At 46.6% G+C, this 22,119-nt stretch overlaps 1 long non-coding RNA gene and 1 pseudogene across 1 annotated transcript in view; one reads left to right on the top strand and one right to left on the bottom strand.

The window, feature by feature from the left end:
• LOC138997201 (uncharacterized) overlaps positions 1-11,977 on the top strand; it is a 68,450-nt gene extending 56,473 nt beyond the window's left edge. Inside the window, exon 3 of the long non-coding RNA XR_011468918.1 lies at positions 11,918-11,977. This is a non-coding gene — a long non-coding RNA (uncharacterized lncRNA). The remainder of the gene's footprint in view (positions 1-11,917) is intronic.
• LOC138996787 (bromodomain-containing protein 9 pseudogene) lies at positions 9,820-11,614 on the bottom strand (annotated as a pseudogene).
• Positions 11,978-22,119: the final 10,142 nt, after the last annotated feature.

The following is a 22,119-nucleotide window of genomic DNA, read 5'->3' on the forward strand; positions in this document are numbered from 1 at the left end:
AAAAATCTGGGGATACATAACCCAAATAAAAGAGCTCTTTTGGCCTGGCTGGTGTGGTTCAGTGGTTGAGCAACAGCCCATGAACCAGGAGGTCACAGGTTCAATTCCTGGTCAGGACACATGCCCAGGTTGTGGGCTCAATCCCCAGTAGGGGGCATACAGGACTCAGCCAATATATGATTATCTCTCACCATTGATGTTTCTATCTCTCTCTCCCTCCCCTTCCTCTCTGAAATCAATATATATATATATATATATATATATATATATATATATATATATATACTCTCTTGGCATTCTTGGCTTGTGGGCTCTTTTGTTCCTGCTTCCTTGCATTTGCCTGTGTTTCCTCCATAGTCATGTGGCCTTGTGGACCCACATGCAGTGGACTGATGGGTTGCAACTGGGAACACAAACGAAGCTAGCCCAATGCTGGATTGGAATATGCCCTAACATGGAAGAGACACTCTGGACCCTGGCTTTTATTTTAGCCCCCTTGAAGCATAGCTACACTTCTCCTTGGTTTAACAAAGAGATAAGGGACCAGGGAAACTCAGGGGTGTAATTCCACAGAAATAAAGCTTTCTATAATACTTCATCCCCCTGTGAGAGTCTCAGAAAATTCCTTTTCTTGGGATATTCAAAGAAGCCCACTCCCACGAGCAACAGGTGGGGGTGAGGATCTCTCCCGGTTGGTAACAAACACATGGATATTATTATTGCCAGGGCTACCACATGAGGTCACAAAGGTTGTGCCTTGCATAAGCAGGACTGAAATCCAAGAAGGGCCCTTTCTGTTCACACTATGTAATCAACAGGCCACTTGCCTCAACAACTTTTTTTATTCTCACAATGGTGCACCGGGAAGGCTAGAAGCTGCCCTGGCTTTAGTTACATCACTCTGACCACAAAAACAGATTTCAGCCTTTGTGAGAATGTTCACCTATTTTAGATTAGCTTTTGACTGCTTTGCAAGCTATAGATTTCTTAACCTCTCCACCTCTGTCAATTCAAGCAAATAAAAAAACACCTAACCGATGATAAGGGCATTCAGGAATTTTCAGGCTGCTGAGAACCAAGGTAAGGGCACCCCCTTGTCAAGCCTCTCTCCTCCCTGACACTACTCACCTTTGCTATTGCAAGGAGAAGAAAAAGTCACCACTCCACATCACAGAAGGCCTTGTATGTGGGCACACTTACCTTCAGATTTGGGGAGATTTAACAGGTTCTTAGAGCCTGATTTTTCTGTTGCAACTCAGGCCTGGAGAGGGTGTCTGAGAGAACTTCTCAGAAACAGATCCAGGTCTGGGTACACCCCAAAAGGAGTGAAAGTAGGGACTTGAAGAGATACTTGTACACCCATGTTCACAACAGCTAAAAGGTGAAAGCAACTCAAGTGGCCATCAACAGATGAATGAATACATGAAATGTGGTATATCCACACAATGGAATATTATTCAGTCTTGAAAGGAAGGGAATTCTGATGTGTGCTACAACATTGGTGAACCCTGAAGACATGCTAAATAAAATAAGCCAGTCATAAGAGGACAAATATTGTATAATTCTAATTCTATGAGGTACATAGAGTAGTCAAATTCAGAGAGACAGAAAGTAGAATGATGGTTGCCAGGGGCTCGGAGGAAGGGGGAGAGGGAGTGTCTGATGGGAATAGAGTTTCAGATTTGCCAGATGAAGGGTTTTAGAGATGGATGCTGGTGATGGTTGCACAAAATGTGAATATACTTAATGCCATTGAACTGTACACCACATGGTGTAGGTAGTATTATGTCCATTGTATAGAAGAAGAGACTGAGGCTCAGAGAGGTTAAGTCACTTACCCAGAGTTACACAGCTGGGAAGTGGGGGTGCAGGGATTCTAAGTGACTGCCGAGCCATAGTTCTCAACTATTGCACTTTAGTGCTCCATCAGGCAGTCTCAGCCCTGCTTGGGTTGAGGGAGCCAGGCTCTGGAAGGACCTATGAACCGAATACGAAGAGGCTCAGTCCTGCAGCTCTATCTATGAGACCTGAAAACCAGCTGAACCCAGCATACCCATACTCAGCCTGTACCTTTGGAATGTGGTATCCCCAGAATTGGGTGTCCTGGGTGACAGCATGGCACATGCCCAGAGGTATGATATCTGCAAATCTCATGGAGGACAGCATTCGTGAATGGCATCTGGGCCCTGTCCCCCAGGCAGTGCCATTTCTCTGACCCTACCACTTGGTCAAACTCTTGCTATATGAGAAAAGTGGGGGTGGGGGTGGATTTGGGGGTGGGAGAAAGTTCTGACCATGAGAAGGCTTATTGCCTGGGGCACCTATCCTAACCTCAACTTCTCAAACTTTAAGCCCAGATTTGTATTACCAGCAGTCACCCTTCCAATATCTCCCCCAGCAATGTGCTATGAGTTCTTGGTCCTTGTACGCAGCCTTACGACGTCAGGCTGAGAAGAGAAAGGGCTAGTCCTGACCTGTGGGTACTTCAGGATGATCAGGACCCCATATCTGAGGGTGATGCTGGTTGTCTCTATCCCCCCAGAAAAGATGTCGAGAGCAGAATTGAGCAAATTATCTTGGCTGAATTGTGTGTGGGGTTCCCCTTGCTCCTACATACAAAAACACAGAATGTCAGAAGTAGAGAAGAGCCAAGAGAGACCATCTATCCAGACCAGGTATGGCAGATACATGCCACTCCTTATTCTACTTCCACTTCCTTAGTCTTTGCCCATGGCAGGCATCGCCAGTCAACCCCAGCACTCTTTGGCACTAAACCTTAGAACCCTTCTCAGACCCCCATTATCAAATGCACAAAGTAGACATACGAGATGAAGCCTATTTATAGTTCTAGATCTAGACCAAAAGCTCCCCTGATCAGTATGTCAAAATTTCTGATAGAAAACCTGAGACCCAAAGATATGGAGCAAATTATACTTGGTCACACAGTATACTGAAAAGGATTTGGGACCAAAGTCTCTAGAATCCCATCCAAGGGCGCTCTAAGATCCTCAGATCCCAGAACTGATCTTGCTCCCACTCTCATCTGCTACATGTGAATGCGGAAGGCACTTGTTGCAGCCTGAGTCCGTGGGAAGTGACTGTGAGATGGACGTTAGCACACAAGACCTGTATTAGAGAGGACCTGTGGTTTGGGCAAGAGAAGGAAGGGAAGCAGGACTGGGTAGAGGGAGAAGTCAACCCATGATGTCTGCTTCTTTTTTTTTTTTTTTTTTTTTTCTTTTTTTTTTTTTTTAAATCTTTATTGTTCAGATTATTACATTTGTTCCTCTTTTTTCCCCCCATAACTCCCCTCCTTCCAGCTCCCACCCCACCCTCCACCCTCACTCCCCACCCACTGAGTTCATCCATAGGTGCATGATTTTTGTCCAGTCTCTTCCCGAATCTCCCATTCCCCTTTCCCCCCCAAGAATAGTCAGTCCATTCCCTTTCTATGTCCCTGATTCATTATAGTCACCAGTTCATTCTGTACATCAGGTTATTTATTCACTTGATTCTTAGATTCATTTGTTGATAGATGCATATTTGTTGTTCATAATTTGTATCTTTACCTTTTTCTTCTTCCTCTTCTTAAAGGATACCTTTCAGCATTTCATATAATACTGGTTTGGCGGTGATGAACTCCTTTAGTTTTTCCTTATCTGTGAAGCTCTTTATCTGACCTTCAATTCTGAATGATAGCTTTGCTGGATAAAGTAATCTTGGTTGTAGGTTCTTGGTATTCAGCACTTTGAATATTTCTTGCCATTCCCTTCTGGCCTGCAAAGTTTCTGTTGAGAAATCCGCTGACAGTCGTATGGGTATTCCCTTGTAGGTAATTGAGCCTCTTTCTCTTGCTGCTTTTAAGATTTTCTCTTTGTCTTTTGCTCTTGGCATTTTAATGATGATGTGTCTCGGTGTGGTCCTCTTTGGATTCCTTTTGTTTGGGGTTCTCTTCGCTTCTTGGACCTGTAAGTCCATTTCTTTCACTAGGTGGGGGAAGTTTTCTGCCATTATTTCTTGAAATAGGTTTTCAATATCTTGCTGTCTCTCATCTTCTGGGACTCCAATGACTCTGATATTAGTCCGCTTAAAGCTGTCCCAGAGGCTCCTTACACTATCTTCACATTTTCGGATTCTTTTTTCATTATGCTTTTCCAATTGGGTGTTTTTTGTCGAATCTTTGGTTTGATTCTTGCACTCCTCTGGTCTGCTATTGGGTATAATATTCTTTATTTCAGTCCGTGTATGCTTACTTTCTAATTTCTTTATCGTAGCATCGAGGGTCTCATTAGTTTTCGTGAGGCTCTGCACAAATTTATGGCAAGCCCTCAAAATTGCGATTCTTAGCTCCATATCCTCCATTTCTGTCATGTTTTTTTGTCTCCGCATCTTTTATGCTTTCTTGGTGCACTCCCTTGTGGTCTCTGTGCGCAGTCTTGTTCTAGCCAAGCCTTAATTGTTGTAGTTAACACTAGAGGGATTTGACCAACAGGCCGACTGGCGGTGGAAATCAGCTGTGGGAAAACTTCAGTCCTCAGGGGAGGTGCTAGTCCAGCCCTTGCCTGAGGCGGTCGGCAAATGGTTGTGCGCAGGGTTTGGGCGGGGCGGGCTCAACAGGGCGGGGGGGAGGGAGCAGCTATGGCCGCTCTCAGTCCGTCCCCAGGGGCTCTGCCTCTCTGTCCCAGCAATCGCTGCAAACCTCGGAGGGGCCGTAGCCAGACAGTCCCGCTTCTCCCGTTTGAGTCTGGGTCCCTAGAGACTCGCCCGGATCTGTAGCCCAGAGTCTGAGATTCGCTCCTGATTGAAAACGACAATCGCGCCCTCAGCCGCCAGCCCGCTTTGCGCGCGCACCCTCACCACCGCACCGCCGTACCTTTAAATTTTCCACTCTGCACCTCCGCTGAGCGTCGGAATGCTGTTGTTTTTGCTTCTAGTTGAAGAGACTCTCCTCAGCCAGCCTTCCCGTGGTTCTGGTTGATGTCCGCTCCGACTTTTAGTTGTATTTTTGAAGTGGTTGTCCACGGCAGCAGTCTCCGGTGTTTTACCTATGCCGCCATCTTCGATTCTCTCGATGTCTGCTTCTTGAGGACCTCAAAGAGTCAGTTGTGTTGACCAGAATTGTTGAGGGATGTTTAATGAACCGAAGATGCAGAGGTAAGACGAGCACACAGACGATTGATGCCGGGCAGAGGGCTACAGCTCTCTCAGGCATGTAGCAAACTCTGTACCCTCAACCATTGCTTTTATTGGGGTTTCGCATGAGGTTAGTGCGTCAGCAGTTAATCAACAAAATTTTGTTTTGTTCTATATTACAATAGCGCATTGAAGACAACTTGCAGCTGTGCATTCCCTTTTCTGCTCTACCCATGGCTTTTTAATCTTATCTTTTCTCAGGGAGGTAAATGTTTTGGAAACTCAAGATTGTGTGCAATCTTGACCCAGCATGACTTGCTTGCAAGTCATGCAGTTGTTCCTGATAGAACATTCACCTCTTCTTGGCAGGACTTCAGATCCTTGTTTACAAATGTCCAGCTACAAGAATGGTGTCAGCAGAGTAGGGAAAAGACCATATATCTTGGGAGAGAAAGAGGCCTTTGGAGAGAGTGTCTCGGCATCTATTGTTTTCTCGGCCTTAAATAGTCTCTTCCAGAAAGTCTTCACTGACTTCCCCAACCTCCCTGCCTCTGCTGCGGAGCTGTCTGAGCCTCAGCCCTGACCTCTCTACCTGTGCTTTCCCCACCCCAGCACTGTCCATTCTGAGCTGTCACTTTCTTGTGACTGTTCCACCTCCCGTAATGGATTGAGAGCTCCATGAGGGCAAGTCCCAGTGCTGTCCTGGTCACAACTGTGTCCTCAGCATCACCCAGCACAGGGTGGCATGGAGTACTAGTTCAGTGAATATTGACTGAATGACAGGTATGTCTGTCACAGCCCTGACCACTCTGGGTCATCATTGTGTGCTGACAGGTCTGTTTATTCCACTGGACTGTGAGCCCCATGAGGACAGGGTTGAGAATGTTTTGCCTCTGCTATGTCTTCAATACCAAGTAAAGAGCTGGACACAACATAAGGGTTCTGGTGGAAATTTGAATGGATGATAGGGCCTCAGAGAAAGGGCTGTGGGTCTCTCTCTCTCTCCCTCTCTCTCTCTCTCTCTCTCTCTTTCTCTTTAAATACCTGCACCCAAAATGTGTTCACCTACTTCAGGTTTTCAGTCAGCAGCCTTAAGAAGGTCTTGAACAACAAGAAAGCCCACTGCATGGGAGAACATATTGGCCAATGCTATTTCAGATAAGGGTTTAATCTCCAAAATTTACAGAGAACTGATACAACTTACCAAAAGGAAGATACACGATCCAATAAAAAAATGGGCAAAGGGCCTAAATAGACACTTTTCGAAAAAGGACATACAGAAGGCTGAGAGACATATGAAAACATGCTCAAAGTCACTAATCATCCAAGAGATGCAAATCAAAACAACAATGAGGTACCATCTCACACCTGTCAGAATGGCTATCATCAACAAATGAACAAATGACAAGTGCTGGTGAGAATGTGGAGAAAAAGGAACCCTCGTGCACTGCTGGTGGGAATGCAGACTAGTGCAGCCACTGTGGAAGACAGTATGGAGTTTCCCCAAAAAGTTAAAAATGGAACTCCCATTTGACCCAGTAATCCCACTTCTGGGACTATATCCCAAGAAACCAGAAACACCAATCAGAAAGGATATATGCACTCCTATGTTCATAGCAGCACAATTTATAATAGCTAAGATTTCAAAACAACCTAAGTGCCCATCAGCAGATGAGTGGATTAAAAAACCGTGGTACATCTACACAATGGAATAATATGCCGCTATAAAAAAAAAGGAAATTTTACCATTAGCAACAGCATGGATGGAACTGAAGAGCATTATGCTAAGTGAAATAAGCCAGTCGGAGAAAGATAAATATCACATGATCTCATTCATATGTGGGATATAATGATCAGCATAATTTGATGAACAAGAATAGATCCAGAGACAAATGGCAGGATCGGGGGGCGGGGGGAGATTAGAGAGCAACCAAAGGACTTGTATACATGCATATTGGCATAACCAAAGGACACAGACACTGGGGCGGTGGGGGCTCACCCGATGTGGGAATGGCTGGCCGGGGGGTATTTGGGGGAAAAGGAGACATATGTAAAACTTTAGCCAATAAATAAATAAATAATAAATAAAGAAACAAACAAACAAATATATTGCTAATTTAAAAAGGAATAAAAAGTACAATGGCAAGAAGAAGAAGAAGAAGAAGAAGAAGGAGAAGGAGAAGGAGAAGGAGAAGGAGAAGGAGAAGGAGAAGGAGAAGGAGAAGGAGAAGGAGAAGGAGAAGAAGGAGAAGAAGGAGAAGAAGGAGGTTTTGAAATCCTCATCCTGGTAGTCAAAACGATGGCCAAAGACCACAGAGCAGAAGATGTTGGAGACAGAGTGGTGAATGAGGAAGGTGGGGTGAAAAGGTGTGCCTGTGCGGAGACCGCAGCTAGAGCAATCTCTTCCCAGCACACATCTGACCATATCACTCTCCTGCTCAAAATCATGTCATGGCTCCCCATTGCCCTCAAGACACAGTTCAAGTTTTTAATATGAATCAAAGGATCTCACATTGTCTGGTCCCTCCTCATCACTCCAGCCTTGCCTCTCACTACCTCCTCCCACTCTATAGGCTCCAAAAACATGGAACCTTTCCCAGTTACTCCAGAGCACCAAACTCCCTCATCCCTGGATCTTTTATCTTTCTGCACTTCTCTCATCTTCCTAAACTGACTCACTTCTACTCATCCTGAGCTCAAACCTTTCCAGGAAGCCTTCTCTAAACCTCCCTCCTTGTCTCGGTCTAGATCAGTGGTTCTCAACCTTCCTAATGCCGCGACCCTTTAATACAGTTCCTCATGTTGTGGTGACCCCCAACAATAACTGTAATTTTGCTACTGTTATGAATCATAATGTAAATGATATGCAGGATGTATTTTCATTGTTACAAATTGAACATAATTAAAGCATAGTGATAAATCACAAAAACAATATGTAATTATATATGTGTTTTCTGTAGGTCTTAGGCGACCCCTGTGAAAGGGTCGTTCGACCCCCAAAAGGGTCGCGACCCACAGGTTGAGAACCACTGGTCTAGATGAAGAAACTGAGGCCCAGGGAGGACAGCCACTTGCCATAACTTACACGCGGTAGTGTCAGCTTTTCATCCAGGCGTAGAGGACTCCAGGGCATAGGTTTGAAGCCTCTGTACCAGGAATACTTTAACTGTGGCCCAGGCACCCTTAGCGTTTCAGTGGTCTGTGAACTTGGATGGAAAACAAAATTGCATCTTTTTCACTAATCTCTATCAGAAAGTTAGCCTTTCCTTCAGTTATGAAGGCAGGTCACAGTGACAGTGATATCAGTAGCGGTAATTAACTTTGCCACCAATGGAAACCACAGATAATTTCATGGCACATTACAACTTTAGGTCTCGAACTATGTATACTCATCACCACTCTCTACAACCACACCACTATCTAATCCCAGAGTTTTTTCATCCTCCCAAAAGATAATCTTTCGTCCATTAGGCAGTCACTCCCCATTCTCTCCTCCCCCGGCCCCTGACATCACCCTACGTACTTTCTGCATCTGTGGATTTGCCTAGTCTGCATATTTCATATAAATAGAATCACAATATGTGACCTTTTATGTCTGGTTTCTTTCATGAATTTAATTTTATGCAGTTGTCCAAGGCAGCATAGTGCATTGTAATGTGTAAATGGGCAAAAGAGGATTTGTAGCAAACCTTTCTGTGCACAAATTGGTACGGGGGCGGGGAAGCAATGTTTATTGAGCATATATTATGTCCCACAATATATATATTCTTTATACACCCTTTATTCAGGATTTCCACTATTCAGGTTCACAGGACTATCTACAGAAACACTGGGTCCACATGCGGCCGACATGATCAGAGACAATTCACCCCCTCCCTGCGCTGCTTCCGGCAGGCCCAAGGGAATATATAGTCTTTGTCTCACAACAAAAACTCTATACATGCAAGTAAAAACAAAACAAAATAAAAACAAAACAAAAAACCAATTAATGACTATCTTTGTAGAGGCTGCAGGTTCTGGAGACCGAAGAAATTTGTACGGGTCATGGGTCACATCTGGCTGCTCACCGACACTGAAGCGAGAAGGGCTTCCCAGGTGGTGCTGATCCCTGTCGGAGGTGTTAGACAGGGAGCTGAGGTTAGACGATGGCCGGGAGCCCCTACGCTCTGCTTGCGCCTCATGCAGATCCTGTAGGAGCTTTGTCGTCTCGTCCAAGTTCAGATGGCTGTCATCATGGTCCAGCTCCTTCTTCTCTTTCCCCAGAGAGCTGAGCATGGAGATGTCCAAAGAGACGTCAGAATACGACTTCATTGACGCAAAATCCAGCACAGAGCCACCATCTCTTAGGGCAGTGATGGCGAACCTTTTGAGCTTGGCGTGTCAGCATTTTGAAAAACCCTAACTTAATTCTGGTGCCATGTCACATATAGAAATTTTTTGATATTTGCAACCATAGTAAAAAAAAGACATATATATATATATATATATATATATATATATATATATATTTTGTATGGCCTGCTGGTTTATTTCAGATGGACCTTGCAGAGATTCTTTTTTTTTATTTATTTTTTATTTTTTTATATTTTTATTTTTTGCTAAAAGTATTACAAAGGATATTACATATGTGTCCTTCCCCGCCCCCCCCCCCGCCCTTGACAATCCCCTGCCCTCCCTTACCCCCCAGTAAGACTTATATTTTTGATATTTATTTTATATACTTAAATGCCATTTAACCAAGAAAAATCAACCAAAAAAATGAGTTCACGTGTCACCTCTGACACGTGTGTCATAGGTTCGCCATCACTGTCCTAGGGAGTGCCCAGTCTTTACTTCATCTGGTGGCTTCATCATGACATTTCTCCTCTGCCTCAGCTGGAAGAGCATCCAGGAGTGGTCTCTGCCTGTGATCTGGTCCAGAAGGTCGTCCACCATTCTCTTGCTGTAGCTCCCAGCATCCTTCACAAATTCCTGCAGGCTCAGTGCACACTGCACACTAGTCTCATCTCCATAGGCAGAATACAGAAGCTCCATTTCGTCTGATTTCAAGTCTTCAAATACAGAATTATTATGCATTGAAAGTGCAGTACTGGCACTTGAGAGAAATGTGACTTTGCTCCTTCTCTCATCTTTGAAGCCCAGAGTGGTGACACTGAAGCCGGGAAGCAGCTCAGGTCCACCGGGTGGGTCTCCTCCTCGTTGGCATCTGGCTCAGCCGTGTTGACCACGCTGTAGAGCAGGCTCCCATTTCCGCTCTTCTTCAGGTAGCCCATCTTGCCACCTAGAGGGAGTTGGTTGATCCTGTCCCGATCCTCATCTGCTGCGTGCTCCACCAAGGCCAGCACATGTTCGTCTGCTGTGCTGTCAGTCAAGCTGCAATCATTTCCTTCTGGCTCACACATGCAGCTGATGACTTCTCTACTCGGCCTTTTGGATTTCTTAGCGGTTTCTACTTGTACAGGTACAACTTCGGGAACTGGTTCCTCAACAGCTGTCTTTTTGTTGCCCAGGAGAGCTGCCGGTTTGCTCATCATCTTAAAGCCTGCGTGAAGGATCTTCTTAGATAACTTGTAGTACACAGTGTCTGGTCTGTTGTATGTCATTGCATTATCACACATCAGTTTGAAATCTGCCTTAAATTCTGTGACTGATTAGCCATGATTTTGTCTTTCATTGTGCCAAAATCTATTGGATGTTTTATTATCATTGAGTATCCAGGAGTAATTGCATCCGTGACAGGAAAAGCCAAAAAACCCATGAGGACCTTTTCTCTGGAGCTGGCGGAGGAAATGGTCTAGTAGTTGCTGAATAGGCATGCTCTCATTTTCAGCTGGCTGTGTCCCGCACGCTTGGACTGGCGATCGGGAGGTGGCTCCACCTCTACCTTCTTCCCAGGGTCCAAGTCATCAGCTCTCCCTCTGTGTCGCAGTGTTCCTTTTCCCGTTTCTGTTTCTTCTCTTCCTTTTGCTTCCTTCTTTCTTCATTGTCCAGATATTTCTCCTTTTCTGACTTTTTCTTCTTCTTCTTTTCTTTGTGCCTCTCTCGCTTATGGTCTGACCTGTCATCGTAGTAACTGGAATTGTGGCCAGATCCAGAGAGTTCAGTCACTTCACTTCCTCCAACCTTGAGAACTGGCTTCAGGGGCTTCTCCAAAGGTTTGTCTGCATACTCCTCATAGGAGGAGCACAACTCGGTCTTGTGCTTCTTGTGCTTCTTGCCCATGGTGGCGGCGGGGCAGGGGTGCAGGGCCAAGGGTAGCAGCAAGCGGGGCCTAGAGCATGGACGCCGCCTGGCGGCCCTGGCTCTGTGCCCGCCTCACCCTTGGAGGTCGTGGGGCCGCCTACATATATTAATTGACTGAAATTTCACAGCATTCTTGTGGATGGGACGGGGGGTGAGCATAATTATTCCCATTTTACAGATGAGCAAAGAGAGGTGCAGAGAGACTAACTCACCATTTGGTCGTTATGCAGACAGTGCTGGGGCTTGACCCCAAGTCTTCTGCCTCCAGTCCCCAGGCACTTAATCACTGAGTGGTGATGCATCTGGCAGGGAACTTGGATGTGAGGTGACCCAGAGCCCTGCCCTCCCTCCCACACCCCACCAGGCTTCACCATCTTCCTGGTTGGTCCTCTTGGAAATGGTCAGCTCTGGGTGCCCTCTGAAGGTGGCTGCCTGTTCTACCAGAGCCTCATAAAGCACCTCATAGCTGCATAGCAAGATTACCAGGGTCGGGCCCAGGCGCACCATGAACAGGTGAACAGTGTTGATGTTCTTTGTGAAGGGTGACGCTGAGATGAGCCGGACGTGTAGGATACAGAGAAGCAGAGGGCTACCGCTCGCTCAGGTGAGTAGCAATGCCCCCAAAGCCCTCATAGCTTTTATTTGGGGAGTACAGCAAAGAACAATGGAGTACAGCAAGTGACAATGATTAACAGGCATGCTTATGAGATCATCAAAGCTAAGTTATACATTACACTATTAATTTCCTGTGTTATACAAAGACCCTTTCCACCTGCAGCAGTGTACCCTCCCTGGCTTTCCATGCCCTCGTGGACTATTTATCACGTCAAGGAAAGTTCTGCCTCTGAACAATAAGTCTTGCGTGTAAGACTTTGTTCTGACGTGGCCTGCTTGCAGGCTCCCGCCTTTTCCTGGCAGAACGTCCTCTTCTAGTTAACTTCATTCCGCTTGACCTCTACATTTTCCCCCTTTTTAGTTTTGCTGCAGGTTTGAATCATGACAGAGAAGATAGCAAAGCTGTTTCATTATAAGGTACAGGGGTGACACATAAACCAGCATGGTTCCAATCACACTTTAACTGTAATCACCTTTACAAACTAATAATTTGGTCCCCCAATAAAACTACTGATTGTTCAAGATCGACTAATTGTTCATTGATTTCTATCAATTTTCTATTGAGAACTCTATAACCGTTCGGAATCTTTATGCCATTCCTGAACAAACGTAGCAGTTTGGACTGATCGCTGCAATGCTACCCCAGCTGTTGCTGCAGTTGCTGTTATAGCAATTAAGCCAAGAATTACAGCGATTAGCATGCCAATAAATTTTTTTGACCTCTTCAATATTCCTTCCGCAATGGCATAGAGAACTTCAGCTAGAGAACTTTCCTGCCATCGTCGATCTATCTGTACAAGTAACCATACTCCTGTTCTGGCTCGCAATAGATACAAGGTCTCTCTACTGTGATTAAAAGGTACAGAGTTATTCACACAAGTTAACAAGGTACAATTAAAACAAGATATTTCCTCAGTAGTTTGAGTCCATTGAACTGGTCCTTTCAAGGATTAGTGGTGTTTTTAGCCACACTCAACTAGGCTTGATTACCCAATTGCAGACAATGATCACCCAGTCCTAGACACACAGGTATTCCAGTAACTCCTGTCGAATAGTTGTTCATTCTTGTTCCTTCTTCTTCTGGTTTCAAAGGCCCACGATCTTCATCTTCAAAAAGTCCAGGCATCCAATTAGAGTCATTAGTTACAGGGCCTTCCATGGGCAGTCACAAGATGTTCCCCTTCCTGGCATAGGCGCTTCACCTGTCCCCATGTAGGTGGAGGAGTGTTTCGGGTGCGAGGCAATGGCACGCAAATTGTTTGTCCTCCCTGGATGGTTAGCTGTGCAAACTGGTCTTCCAGTCCTGCTTCGTCACACTTCCTCTTGCTCGCCATGCCTTAACTTGATTCTTTTATCAGGAATCCAGGACTTCTTAATTCCTGTGGAAACATAAGCATAGCCTCGACCCCACCTTAAAACGGCAGTCGGGCACCATTGATTAGTAGTGACATCTTGGTATATGATAGATTGTTCTACTGGGACCTCCTTTTTATGTCCCCAATGCATTTCAGCAGCTGACGCTGCATCTGTATTCAAATTTTAAAAATTTAAAGTAAATAGAGCTCTTAATAATCTTCATCGGGGAGTCTGGCCTGATACCAGCTCCTCTCCCCCTTTTTGTTTTTGCAGCATTTCCTTAAGGGTGCAGTTCTTTCGCTTAATAATTGCTTGATCTGTACTGTTTCCAGAAATTCCTGTAATATGTTTAATATCAAACTGTTGGAAAAAATGTTGATACTTACCTAATAAATATGATGAGCCATTGTTAGTTTTAATGGCTCGGGGTTTGCCCATTACAGCAAAGGCTTTAATGCTGGATTTGGAATTCCAGGTTGTAAAGGTCCTATAGGCTCAATAATCTTATTAATCTGTCTTAAATCAGTAAGCATCTTCTATTTACCTGATTTTTTCTTTATAACAAAACAGGGGAATGCCATGGACTAGAGCTGGCTTTAATATGCCCTAGTTGTATCTGTTCTTTAATAATAATTTGGAGCGTTTCTAACTTCTCTCTTGTTAGGGGCCACTGCTCTACCTATACTGGTTTAGTTGTTTTCCATTTTAAAGGTAGGGCAAAGCACTTTGGAGTGGCCCCCTTTATAAATTTTGATCCTGAATACTGGTGTCAGCACCAGCTTGAAAAATCATTTGTCTATGGCCTTTCTGTAAAGGAGGTATAGTAATTGTAGCTCCCTATTGTTGTAAAAGATCTCTTCCCCACAAAGATAGTGCAATGGAGGCAACATATGGCTGTATTTTGCCCTTTTGTCCTTCAGGCCCCTGACATTCAAGTACATTAAAGCTTTGTAAAATTTCAGTGAGGTTTACAACCTGTAAAAGTTGCATTCACCTTGTGTACCGGCTAAGATTGAGGCCAGTGCAAAGTAAAAATTATAGTTACATCAGCCCTAGAATCCACCAGGCTGATAATTTTTATTCCCTCCGGGAACAAACTGTAAAAATTGTCTTTGGCCTCCTAAAATTGTATGCTAAAAAACCTTTTTCCTATGCTACCAAATCCCCCCGTTTGCTTAACTGGTGCTGTATGCCCTATTTGTTTATAGGGAGGTAATAATAATTGTGCCATTTTTTTCTCCAGCCTTTATATTTATAATACTAGAAGCAGACATTATAACTAATATTTCTCCTTTATAATCTGCATTAATAACTCCGGGAGCATGTTTAGCTTTCCCTTGTGGGACCCTTGTCTTCAGACAATTCTTTTTTCATATGTCCCACTTTCCCACATCCATAGCATTTAACAGGATGGGAATTGCAGTTTTTAATGCATTAGCAAGAAAATTAGCATTATTATTAATTATTTATATAATATTTTAATAAGATTATTATTATTATTATTATTATCTACACTAATAAAAGAGAAACATGGTAATTGGTGTACGACCGCTACCCTTCCCATTGGCTAATCAGCGTATCCTTACACAAATTAACTGTCAGCCAAGATGGCGGCCGGCAGCCATGCACTGAAGCGAACAGGGAGACTTGCTTCCTCCAGGAAGTGCAGACTCCAAGTTCCCCGCCTCACTTGCCGGACTCTCAACTGCAACTCTAAGCAACTATTACTATGTTGCAAATAAGAAGCTAAACAAAACCGGCTTTTAGTCAGCCCCAGACCGAAACATTGTATCCATGTTTTCAGCAGCGAGGCCTCAGAGCTAAAGCTGGCCCAGAATAAAAAAAAAAGAAAACAAGGAGCGGTTGGGAGCTTTTAGTCAACTGCCAGCGGGAAAACAGGCCTCAGCCCCTCAGCCAGCCTGGCCAGGCACCCCAGTGGGGACCCCCACCCTGATCCAGGACACCCTTCAGGGCAAACCAGCCGGCCCCCACCCATGCACCAGGCCTCTATCCTATATAGTAAAAGGGTAATATGCCTCCCGGCACCGGGATCAGCGGAGCAGCGAGGCTCCCGGCACCGGGATCAGCGTGACAGGGGGCAGCGCCCAAACCTCCTGATCAGCCCTGCTCTGTGCCTGATAGGGGGGAGCTCCCCAATCCCCCCGATTGCCCTGCGGCTCTATGTGTGACAGGGTGCAGTGCACCAACCCCCTGATCGGCCCTGCCCTGAGTGTGACAGTGGCGGCGCCCCAACCCCCTGATCGGCCCTGTTCTGTGGGTGATAGAGGGTGGCGCCCCAACCCCCCTCCACGGGCCTTGCTCTGTGTGTGACAGGGTAGAGCCATAACCTCCCCATTGGCCCTGCCCTGAGTGTGACAGGGTGCAGCGCCCCAACCCCCTGATCTGCCCTGCTCTGTGTGTGACAGGGGGCGGTGCCCCAACTCCCCTATCGGCCCTACTCTGTGAGTGACAGCGGGGAGCTCCTCAACCCCCTGATGGACCCTGCTCTGTGAGTGACAGGGGGCAGCGCCCCAACCCCCTGATCGGCCCTCCTCTGTGAGTGACAGGGAGCAGCGCCCCAACCCCCTGATCGGCCCTGCTCTGTGCATGACAGGGGGCAGCGCCCCAACCCCCTGATGGGCCCTGCTCTGTGAGTGACAGGGGGCAGCGCCCCAACCCCCTGATCAGCCCTGCTCTGTGAGTGACAGGGAGCAGCGCCCCAACCCCCTGATCGGCCCTGCTCTGTGAGTGACAGGGGGCAGCGCCCCAACCCCCTGATCAGCCCTGCTCTGTGAGTGACAGGGAGCAGCGCCCCAATCCCCTGATCGGCCCTGCTCTGTGAGTGACAGGGGGCAGCGCCCCAACCCCCTGATTGGCCCTGCTCTGTGCGTGACGGGGGTGGCACCGCAACCTCCCCATCGACTCTGCCTTGAGTGTAACAGGGGGTGATGCCCCAACCCCCAAATCAGTCTACCCTGAGCGTGACTGAGGGTGGCATTGCAACCTCCCAATCCGCCCTGCTCTGTGCATGACGGGGCGGCGCCCCAACTCCCCAATCGGCCCTGCTCTGAGCCCGACCAGGGGCTGCACCTAGGGATTGGGCCTGCCCTCTGCCATCCTGGAGCAGGCCTAAGCCAGCAGGTCGTTATCTCCCGAGGGGTCCCAGACTGGGAGAGGGCACAGGCAGGGCTGGGGGACCCCCCCCCCCCCCGAGTGCACAAATTTTTGTGCACCGGGCCTCTAGTTATTTATAACTTTAGAAAATGACTGGGCCGGGGTGGCGGCCTCCTCCATTTTTGACTAAGCCTTTAAGTAACAAGCTTTAATCTGTGCAATAACAGCATTCTCTAACAGCACCTGTTGCTGTAAGCTACTATGTGTCCCAGTTCCTGTTAACTGGTCAAAATTAGATCAGGTGGATTTTGTTGGGCGTTAATCATTGCCACTCTCCTGGCTTCTTCCCACTACCAGGATTTAAATTGCAGATATTGCCCGGGGGCTAATACTGCTTTAGCTATTGTATTCCAATCATAAGGAATTAATTTATAATCTGTATAAATTAATTCTATATTAATTAATATATAAAAATTAATAGCATATATAATTATATATAATAGTATTATAACTAATAATATATATAACCCTTGAGGGTATTGAGCATTAGCAGCTCTTTGTGTCCTCAGGTCGGGGGTGGAGGCTCAGCTGCTAACTCCTGATTAATGACTAGTGCTGCTTTACTTTCACTTTTCCGCGGCGGCGCCAGCGCCAGCGCCGCAGCCAACTCCTGAGGACTTTTATTCTCTTTCTTTTCCTTACTACTGTAAGTAATAACTCTTTTAGACTCCACAAAAGCTCCTTCATCTCCGTTTCCCTTCTCGCCACCCTTCTTTTCCTTAACTTAGGGCGAGAGCGCAAATCATCATCCGCCTCAGCGGAAGATGAATCATCCAGCTCTGAATTGCTGGCTGAGGCTATTCTTTCATAACCTCCTACTTTATTTTGACAGCTAGTTTTCTGTCCCTTTCTTGACTCCCTCGGTTCAGTGACCGCAACCGGGAGTGGCTCAGGGGGTTGCAATTTCTCAGGAGGGAGAGGCTCAGGGCTTAAACACCCAGCTCCTGGTGCAGCACTTCGCAACCTCAAAGGAATTTCTTCATAATCTTCAGAATCAGACTGAAAAGGCTGTAAAGCTAACGTTACTAAATTAAAAACAGCCCATACATCAGCCTCTATTGCCTTTCCCTGTTGATGAGCCCTCCTTAATGACCTTCCAACTTGTTTCCACAACTTAAGATTTAACTGCTGTTTTCCTTCTGGGAGAAACCAATAACAGTGCTGCTGAATTGCCTTAAACAATTTTTTAAAAGCCTCATCCTTCACTTTTACCCCTGAGCTCTTCAATAACGATCTCAAGACAGCTATTTATTGACTCTGCATTGACGGGCTATTCCCCATCACTCTGCTTCTATTGCCGAAAGTTCCGCGTACTTTGCGCTGGCATCTCCCTTTCGGTACCACCGCCCCTTCGACTCACCCACTGGTCCCTGTTCGTGGGGCCAGATATTGATGTTCTTTGTGAACGGAGATGCGGAGATGAGTCGGACGACAGGATACGGAGAAGCAGAGGGCTACCGCTCGCTCAGGCAAGTAGCAATGCCCCCAAAGCCCTCATGGCTTTTATTTGGGGAGTACAGCAAAGAACAATGGAGTACAGCAAGTGACAATGATTAACAGGCATTCTTATGAGATCATCTGAGCCAAGTTATACATTACACTATTAATTTCCTATGTTATACAAAGACCCTTTCCACCTGCAGCAGTGCACCCTCCCCTGAACTTTCCATGCCCTCATGGACTAGTCATCACGTCAAGGAAAGTTCTGCCTCTGAACAGTAAGTCTTGCGTGCAAGACTTTGTTCTGACGCGGCCTGCTTGCAGGCTCCCGCCTTTTCCTGGCAGAACGTCCTCTTCTAGTTAACTTCATTCCGCTTGACCTCTACAAAGAGTGAGCACCTGCCCATAGTAGGCCTTCACCTGCAGCGACAGGGTGGGTGGCCTTGAGCCACAAGGGATTGCCATGTGTCTGTCTGTCCATCTGTGTGTCTCTCAGCAGGTGGTCACCTCCGTGGCTGGTCCCCCTGGGTCTCGATTTCACCGCTCCCAGTCTCTCTGGGCATTTCTCTCCCTGTTTCTTTCTATTTTATTTTTTTAATCCTCACCCTGAGATATGTTTATATTGATTTTGAGAAAGAAAGAGAGATGATAGAAAGATTATAGATAGATAGATAGATAGATAGACAGACAGGGAAACATTGATGTGAAAGAGAAACATGGGTCAGTTGCCTGGTTCTTCTCTTGTACACAGCCCAACTAGGGGATTGAACCCGCAACCCAGGTATGTACCCTGACCAGGCATTGAACCCACAACCTTTTGGTGTATGGGACAACCATCCAACCACCTGGCAGACAGTTGTTTTTTGCGTCTTTTTTGTTTGTTTGTTTCTCTGTCTTTGATCCTGAATGTCTCCATGTCATCATTCCTCCATGTCTCCGAGTCTATTCTTTCCCTCTCATTGTGTCTTACAGAGCCCTTCTCCATGGCCTCTGCCTCCTGGTCTCCCCACTTCTGTGTTTCTGTCCCTTTTGATATCTTGGTCTTAGCCCCTCAATATCCCCCCTCACCTCTCCTTATCCCCCTCACCCCTCATTCTCCTACTCCCCCTCACTATCCCCCACCCCTCACTCTTCCCCTCACCCCTAACTATCCTCCTCCCCCTCACTATCCTCCCACCCCTCACTATCCTCATCACTATCCACCCTTCTCCATCACTATACCCTCACCCCTCACTATCCCCCTCACCCCTCACTATCCCCCTCGCCCATCACTATCCCCCTCGCCCCTCACTATCCCCCTCACCCCTCACTATCCCCATCACCCCTCACTATCCCCCTCACCCCTCACTATCCCCCTCACCCCTCACTATCCCCATCACCCCTCACTATCCCCCTCACTATCTCCCTCACCCCTCACCCCTCACTATCTCCTCAGCATCCACTTCTGTTCTTTGCTGTCTCTCAGGGTGTTTTCATTTTTCTCTGTGTCTATATTTCTGTTCTTCAGTCTCTGGATTTCTCTGGCCATCTCAGATCCTCTCTTTGCCCTGCCTGCCCTTTTGCCTTGCCTTTACTCTCACAGCCGCAGGTATCACAATTGCTCTTTGTGCCTCCTACCCTGATAGTACAGCTTGCCATTCTCCAGTGTGATGATGTGATGATCAAACTACCTCATACTTAGTACACAAGGGTCCTGACCCATCAAAAGGGATGTTTGAGTAAAAGAGCCAGAAAGGACAAACCAGGTATGATGCCTGAATGTTACCTCACCACGATGTGAATTACTGTATTTACCTGTGTCATTGTCATCCTTCCCTTCCACTAGAATGGTCCTGAACCCGCTGTAACAGCCTCGGTATTTACCTGTCTTATTGACTGCTGTACTTCCAACACCTAGCATAGAGCCTGGCACACAGTAGGTGCCCAAGAAATGTTTGTTGAATTAACAAATGAGTGGATGAATGAATGTTTGCCTGCCATGTTCCTCACCATCACCTTGTCGAGTTTCTCTCTCTTGTTGTCTCGGTCACATCACGAGTCTCTTTCTGGATGTGTCTGTCTCATCCTTGATTTCTCAGTCTCGGTGTCTCCTTCTGTGGCCGCTATGCATTCATCCCCTGAGTACTGACTATGTGCCAAGCCCCTTGTGTATTGGGTCTCATTTCCATCCTTACAATGACCCTCTAGGGTAGCTATTCACATTTTCCAGATGAGGAAACCTGAGGCTCAATGCTAGGCAGACAACTGCCCGAGTGTCGTTAGCATGGCAAATACATGTGAAGGTAAGTCTGAATCAGTCTAATTGTAAAAATTAGTGCTTTATTCTTCTGCCACATGAGTACTTCCCAGAGTGCGCTTCCTCAGAGCCATAGACCAGGAGAAGGTTATGTGTTCTCTGAAAAAAAAAAGTTGTAAAATAGGCTGGGACCTGCTGTCAACTCCCTTCCCAGCTGGGTGAGTTACTTACAGAGCACATTAGTATTCTAAATGCCCCAGATGTCCGGCAGGAAATATACCAGTTTGCCTTTGTTTAACCCAGTCTCTTGGTTGCTTATCCTTCCTATATAATAAAAGCCCAATATGCAAATTGTCCCCTCAGGTAGTCGTTCGACTGGGAGTTCAACCGGGAGACCGGGAATTCAACTGCTCACTATGACGTGTGCTGACCACCAGGGGGTGATGCGGAACATGGCGGGTGTTGGCGACACGGCACTGGCAGCAGGCGGCAGTGGAGGTGCTGCCGGCCCCGATGGGTCCTGATGAGAGTGGACTGTGGTGGGATGGTGGAGCAGGTGAGGGGGTGGTGCCAGGCCATGGTGGGGTGCCAGGCAGGGCTGTGGGGCTGTGAGGCTGGGGGCAGGAGCTGGGGCTGTGAGTCCTAGGGGCATGAGCTGGGGCCCAATCCCCGCAGGCCACCCTGAGGGACCCCACTCGTGCACGAATTCATGCACCGGGCCCCTAGTTTATCCATAGAACCCCTTTTCCCAGACTCACTGTCCTCTTCTGCCTTGCATCCTCTCTAACTCATTTTCTTTCTGCCTCCCATTCTCTGCTATCTCTCTATGTGTCTCTGCCTCTCTCTCAGAAAGGCAGCATAGTGAAGTGATTGAAACAGCAAACTCTGGAACTAGACCATCTGTGTTTGACAGCTGATTTTACCTAGACTGCTGTGTGACCTTGAGCAAAGTCTCAACCTCTCTGTGCTTTACTCTTTCCATCTGTTAAGTGGGGATGACAACAATACCTTCCTCAAAGGGTGAGGATTAAGTGAGTTACTCTGGGTAAAGCACTTTACACTTCCCAGGGTTGGAATGAGAAACCAAACTGGGTGCCAGATCACATAGCACACCAGGAGCCAGGAATTAGGGTCAGGCAAGTCCACAGTGGCACCTCTCAAGGTCAGGAAAGTCCAGGTTCTAACTGTGAATTCAAGATGTCGGGATGTCAGTCTTTTCCTCCTGGGTGGAAGGAGTACATGTTTAGGCTGAGCCTGGCAGCTTTGACTTTCAGACTCACTCCCATAGCCTAGATCAGGATCTTTGGTGGTGGCAAGTGGTTTGTTTAGTTTTGCAAACAAGATGATGGTTCTCTATTTTAAAGGAGAGAAAAAGAAAGAGGCTGATAACTAGGCAGATTTATCACATATTGGGCAATTGTGGACTGATCCCTGCCAGGAAAGATTGGAGCCTAGTGGACATCAAATAAATTGGACCCAGACTCTGCACTCTAGAACTTAGAGTTAGAGAAAGAGCCAGAGATACCAAGAAAGAGGGAGAGTGTAAAAGAAAGAAAGATGCAGAGAGAGTCAGAAAAAGACACCCACATTGGGACACAGACAAAAAAAGACGAGGAGAGAACTGTCTGGCTCAATCAGAGAGACACAAAGAGTTCAAGAAAAAATTCAGAATGGAACTACCTTATGATCCAGCAATTCCTCTTCTGGGCATTTTTCCAAAGAAAATTAAAACATAATTTAAAAAGATATATGTACCTCTATGTTCATTTCAGCATTATTTACAACTAGAGGCCCAGTGCACGAAATTGTGCGCAGGAAGGGTCCCTAGGCCTAGCCTGTTTGCCAGTCCCCAGTTCTGCCCTGCCGCCCCCACCAGCCACCTGGTTTCCCTCACTGGCCCCCCATCTCATAGCAACTGGTCG

The sequence above is a fragment of the Myotis yumanensis genome, unplaced genomic scaffold, assembly GCF_028538775.1.
Source record: "Myotis yumanensis isolate MYYU_CA2020_CCGP unplaced genomic scaffold, mMyoYum1.0.hap1 SCAF_18, whole genome shotgun sequence".
Taxonomy (NCBI): domain Eukaryota; kingdom Metazoa; phylum Chordata; class Mammalia; order Chiroptera; family Vespertilionidae; genus Myotis; species Myotis yumanensis.